General features: G+C 43.2%; 1 pseudogene; it reads right to left on the bottom strand.

Annotated features, from left to right (window-relative positions):
• Window positions 1-4,558: 4,558 nt before the first annotated feature.
• On the bottom strand, window positions 4,559-4,644 carry LOC114007267 (uncharacterized; annotated as a pseudogene).
• Window positions 4,645-6,228: the final 1,584 nt, after the last annotated feature.

Raw genomic sequence — 6,228 nt, 5'->3', positions numbered from 1 at the left:
AGAAAGCAAGAAATCACCCCTCAGGGGGAATGGCCACACTGCAATTCCTTCTCCATTCTCCTCTTGGAATCTTGAGCATGCTCACACATGCGCCCGGAGTGAGTTTAAACCACTGGGTCTGGGACTCCAACTGTGGTCGACTACATGGGAGTCCAGCAACATAGCCATTACACTAACTGCTGGTCCCAAATTGTTTTTCACTTAACACTTTGAATATATTTTCCCCATTCTTTACTTGCCTGATTGTTTCCGATGAGAGGTCCGATGTTAGCCTGATAGGATAATCCTTTAAAAGTAACTTGACGTTTATCTCTTGCCAATTTTAGTATCTTATCTGTCTGTGGTTTTGGTCAATCTGGCTATGATGTGCCTTGGAGAAGATCTTAGGTTGATTCTATGTGAGGTCCTTTGTATTTCTTGGGTCCGGATAGCTGAATAACTCTCTAGGTTTAAAAAGTTTTCTTCCAGGATTTCATGGAATAGATTTTCAATGCCATAATTAGTTTCTTCACCTTCTGGGATACAGATTATCCAGGTGTTCGCACATCTAACGGTATCTAGTATTACTCAAATATTATTCTCATTTTGGGGGGTTATTTTCTAAGTCTTTTTGGTGAATTTTTCTAGGTCAGAAGTTCCATCTTCTACATCTGAGATTCAATCTTCTGCATGATCTAATTTGCTTTTAATACTTTCAAGGGAGGTTTTGATGGTCTGTATTACAGGAAATTCTGAAGAACTTCCTCACGTCCTGGAACTTGTTGTCTCTTTTCTCCTGCATTTTCATTGTCTCTCTTCTCTTGTATCTCTGTTAGCTTTGTCTCTATGAATATCCTAAATTCTTTATCTGACATTTCCAGGTATTCCATTGTACTGTCTGTGGATGATAAAGGACTGTTCTTTCCCCTTGTGGGAGAGATATTTTCTTGATTTCCCATATTTCTTGTGCCTCTGTGGTGGTGACTTCTGGTCATCTGATGAATTATATGTTACTTCCTACCTTCTGGGCTTTTCACTGGGTATTGGGCTGGAAGGAGAGGTTTGGGGCAGAGGCTTTCCAGTTAAAGGGGCACGGCTAGGCCCACTTCGGATGCACCTACATTTGCAATTTTGATAAATATTGCTAAATTATAGAGTTTATACCAATTGATACTGCCACCACAAGTTAATGGCACTGTGTTTCCTCATACGCTTACCCATATCATGTGTTAGCAAAGTCTTTGATTTGCCAATTTGAGGGAAATGATTTTCTCAGAGTAGTTTGAAAGTGTAATTTGTTTATAGGAAATTGTGTTTATGAGCCGTTTCCTTTTCTGTGAATTCATTACTTTAAAAAAAAGTTATAAAAGTGTCAGTGTTATCCCTGCCTCTATGGTGGGGAAACTTTCCATGGCTGACTGGAATTAGTTATCTTAGGACAAAGACCTGGAGAAAAACAGGAGCACACTGAGACTCAGACACTGGCAAAGGTCCTGCCCAAGGACTCCAACTTTAGGAGGCCTGGCTGGAATATGGCCCAGTGACTCAAAATGACACCACCTTGAGAAAACGTTCTCTTCTCAAACTGTAGCCACCACCCACCCCCCGACACACACACACACACACACACACACTTACCCTTGAGATCAACTCTTCTGACTGCACCTGACATCCCATTCTTGTTTCCCTACTCAATGCCCTACCCAAGGACATTGTACCTGCAGTTGTCCACTCACCACCAAGGCTCATCCCCTTCCTGGATCATCCCCAGCAGCATGCAAGCATGCTGTCATCTCTTCTCCTCTTTTCATCTACCCTTGGTTCCATACCCCAATCCAGCCATTGGTCAACACTCCATTGTCTTTAAAGTAAAATTCTGAAAAGATTAAGATTTCTCTTTCTACCTTTTCACATTCTCTTTTTCAAATCTTCTGTGTTTGTATTGATTTGTTATTTCTGCTTGCTCGGTCGGTATTTCAGAAAGGAGTGTTAAAATCTCCCATTATGATTGTAGAGTTCTTGATTTCTTCCTTTGATTCTGTCAGTTTTTGCTTCAAGTATTGGAGCTATGTTATTGGGTGCATGCACGTTTAGAATTAGCTTTAAGTTCTAGAATTTCTATTTAAAAATTTCTATTTCTATGCTGAATTCCTCATCTATTCACATATTTTGTCCATCATTTCCCTGAAATCCTTTAATACATTTATATATTTTAGAGGTTTTTTTTCAGCTAATTCCAACATCTGGATTAAATTAAGTTTGCTACTATTGACTTTTTTTTTCACTTGTCTATGAGTCACATTTCCTGCCTTTATAAAAAAAGATTTATTTATTTTATTTTATATTATTATTATCATTTTTAAATCTTCACTATAGGGTATATGTATTCACCAGGGAGAGACTGGGGGCAGGGGGGAGAGCAAGGTGTCAGGTCCAGAACTCAAACTGCAGTTGACCATGTGGGAATCCAGTGCCTTAATCACCATGCCACCTGCTGGCTTCTATTTCCTGCTTTTTATATGTCTAATAATTTAATTATACATTAGACATTTTATGAATGTCTTCTGAAGAGTGTTGGACTTTTTTCTGACAATTAAATAACTAGTGGATCATCTTGATCTGTTGAGATTGGTTTTAGACTTTCCTATTGTGGATCTATTTCAGTTTTGCCCACCATCCTAGGATAAAGCCCTCTTCTTCTTAATGGTAGTCTTTCCGAATTGTCTTGTGGTTCTTTTTTGGTAACCAAATCCTAGCTGTCTTAGCATCCACCCCTAAACTCTGGCCCCACTTTTCTCCCCCTGGTGAGACAGGAGCCTGAAGCTCAGAATCCTGTTCCCTGAGTCCCAGATGGAAGTCAAGGTGAGTGTGCAACTCGGCCTTGGTGCTTCCCTTCTCTGAAGGACCATGGCCTTGATTTGCATGTGGTCTGATGCCCGATCATGTTGTTTCATATATTTTTTGTCTAGTTTTATACCATTTGTGATGGACAGATAACTTCAGTACCAGATACCCTGACATGGATAGAAACAGAAAAATTTCCTTTTCTTCTCTAAGTCCTTTCCAATTAAGCTCTCATCCCCATAACCCTACCCTTTTCAAGCCATCTAAACCTCCACTTTGCCAATTCTGATCTTTATTATAAGGCTTCCTAACCAGAATGAAAACTGAATTTGCCATGGTTGATCGCTCTCTCTCTTTTAAAAAATGTTTCTTGTTTTTTTTTTTTTTTTTTTTTTTTTTTTTAATTTTGCTACAGGGCATGTGTGCTTGCTGGGAGAGACACTGAGAGAGGGAAAGTGACAGCAAGTATCCCCAACCCCCAAGGGAGATGGCCATACCACAATCCCTTCTCTTCCGTTCTTCTTTTGGGATTTTTGGGCATGCGCACACACACACACAGTGTGTTTTCCAAACCACCACGTCTGGGACTCGAACCACATAGCCATGTGGGATCCAGCTGCTTCAACCACCACACCAGTGGCTGGCCTCGCTCTCTTTCTCTTTTTCTCTTTCTCTCTCTTTTAATAAATGATATCAAGTCTTTATTTATTTAAATTTTCTATAGGGCACGTGCATTCACCAGAGATAGAGAAAGAGAGAGAAAGCATCTCCCGGGTGGGAGGGGTGAGGATGGCCATGCTGCAATCCCCCCTCTTCCATTCTACCTCTGGGACTTTGGGAATGCACGCACACACACCAGGTATGTTTCACAAACCACCAGGTCTGAGACTCAAACCACATAGTCAGCCATGTAAGATCCAGCCACCTTAACCACCACACCACTGGTTGACCTCCCTTCTCTCTTTTTTGAAACACTTTTTTCCCCACTTTGCTTGCAGGAAGTCATTATTTCTTGGTTTTCTTTCTACTTTACTGACATCTCTTCTTTATTCTTTGTTGCTGTTTCTTCCTTGTTGTCTTGGCTTCAAATGGTGGAAAGTCTCAGAGTTCATGATCAGACCTCTTTCTTTCCCCAAACTCTCCTTCATGACCTCACTGAGTCCCACAGCTTTAAGTATAATACTGTCTATATATTCACTGTTCTCTAAATTCCGTCTCCAACCTGGATCTCTGCCCTGAGATCCAGACTCGAGCTCCAGCTGCCTTCTCAACACCTCTACTTAGAAACTTAAAAAGAGCATCGTGTTGGGCTGGCCCTGTGGGCTGGCAGTTGAGGGAGCCAGATCCCACATGGCCTATTGTGGTTGAATACTGGCCCTGGTGGCTTGAGACACATGCCATACAAATGTGTGTGCATCCTCAAAATCACAACAGGTTGGAGATACGGAGGAGAAAGGATTGTGGTGGGACCGTGCCCCACTAAGGGATACTTTCTCCCTCTCCCTCTCTGTTTCTCTTTCTCTGGTGAGTACACATGTCATCCGGGAATTAAAAAAAAAAAATCATCTTGTTATGGTTTGGCTTTTGGTTTGCCCCAAAGGTTCACTTATTCTGCAATCATGGTGAAACCTTTACGAGGCAGGGACTAATAGAAGGCCACCATTGAATCAGCTGGGAGGGACAGAGAAGGAAAAGTCTGCTTCCTCCTCCTCACTGTCTCTCTCTGCACATGCCTGCCTTTCTCTCTGCGTTGTTTTCAATTAGCAATAATCGCACCTCGGATAAACCTCATTGGCTACGATACTGCCACTGCGCAAAGCTGCCTCTCTGCGTTGTCAGAGAGGACACGTCGTGAGGCTGGCCCCATGCCTTTGGACTTTCTGGCCATTGGGATCATGAGCCAAATGGACCTCTGTTCTTTTTTCTTTTAAGAATTATTTAATTTTGGGAACCAGCAGTTAGCGTAATGGCTATTCCCACGTAGTCGACCATGGTTCGCGTCCCGGACCCAGTGGCTTAAAACTCACGCCGGGTGCACGTGCGTATGTGCCCAGGATCCTGAGAGGAGAATGGAGGAGAAGGGATTGCGGTGTGACCATCCCCCCTGGGGGATGATTTCTCGCTTTCTGTCTCTATGTCTCTCTCTGTCTGTCTGGCGAGTTCACGCGCCCTATAGCGAAAAAAAAAAACTCTCAAAAAAAAAGAGAATTATTTAATTTTATTTATTCATTCATTTATTTTTAATTTGACAGAGAGAGACACGAGAGAGAGAAAGAGAGAGGGGAAGTGAGAAAGTAAGCCACCAGGTCTGGGACTTGACCCATGGTCAGCCATGTGGGAGTGTCCAGCACCTTAACCCCCACACCACCTGTTGGTCCCCTAAACCTGTCCTTTATGCATCAGTCTCGGGTGTTTCTGTTAGCAACACAGTGTAGACTAACCCACATCCCAAACGTAACGTATCTAAAGTTCAGTTCCTTGTTCCTTCACAAGCCTGCCTTCCCCTCCATCTTAATAAATAACTCCATCCTTCCATTTGTTCAGGCCAACAATTTTGGAGTGATCCTTGAAATTTCTCTCTCACTCAAACTCACATCCCACCCATCAGAACATCTGTTGGCCCCACCTTAGAAAGCTACGCCACCGGCATCTCTCCTGGATTCTTGCGGTAGCCTCCTCAGTAGCTCCTGACTTCAGTCTTGCCTCCCGTATCAGCCGGGGCCATAGCAGGACACAAATGACCTGTATCCTGTTACCATGAAAGTGATTACAGGGGGGTTAACAAAGGCGCTGATCAGAGGATACCAAGAAGAGATGGTGAAGCGTCCTGTTACCATCCCCAGTAAAGCTGCTGGGAAGGGCTACCTTCGGGAGGCCATGGTCTTTAATAATAATAATAATAATAATAATAATATCAGCTATTCCCAAACTACAGCCCAAGAGAGCGAGCGAGCCAGGGAATAACTACCCTCACCTCTCTTCCTGCCATCTGATCTGCCACTGCCTCCATTGGTTGAACCTAACTAGAAGCCAGAGGGTTGGGGAGCCCACTGATACAGTCCTTGGGGTTAGCCTCCTGGGATAGAGAACAGGGTGGAGAAAGTGAGAGTGAATTTAAAAGGTAAATGGGGACTATCCCAAACTCCCCCTGCCTCCCCACAGATGGACGCACCGCGATCCGCCCACCACACAGCTGTTTTCTTTGCATTCTACTGGACCTAAGCAGGCGGTAAGCCACGAGATAGATGGAACCTGGCTCTGGCTGTCACTCGGTAGAGGGGAATGCCTACCAACCAGGAATTCTCATATTGGTGAAGTAAATGGGAGAAAAAGCTCTACTTACTGTGTTTGAGTTACTAAACACTTGGGAGTCTTGGTTATAGTTTAGCTTACTTACCCGATATA

This window comes from Tupaia chinensis, unplaced genomic scaffold (assembly GCF_000334495.1).
Source record: "Tupaia chinensis unplaced genomic scaffold, TupChi_1.0 Scaffold000146_1, whole genome shotgun sequence".
NCBI classification, from domain to species: Eukaryota; Metazoa; Chordata; class Mammalia; order Scandentia; family Tupaiidae; genus Tupaia; species Tupaia belangeri.
The sequence above is the reverse complement of the archived record's forward strand: the minus strand, read 5'-3'. Positions and strand labels throughout refer to the sequence as shown.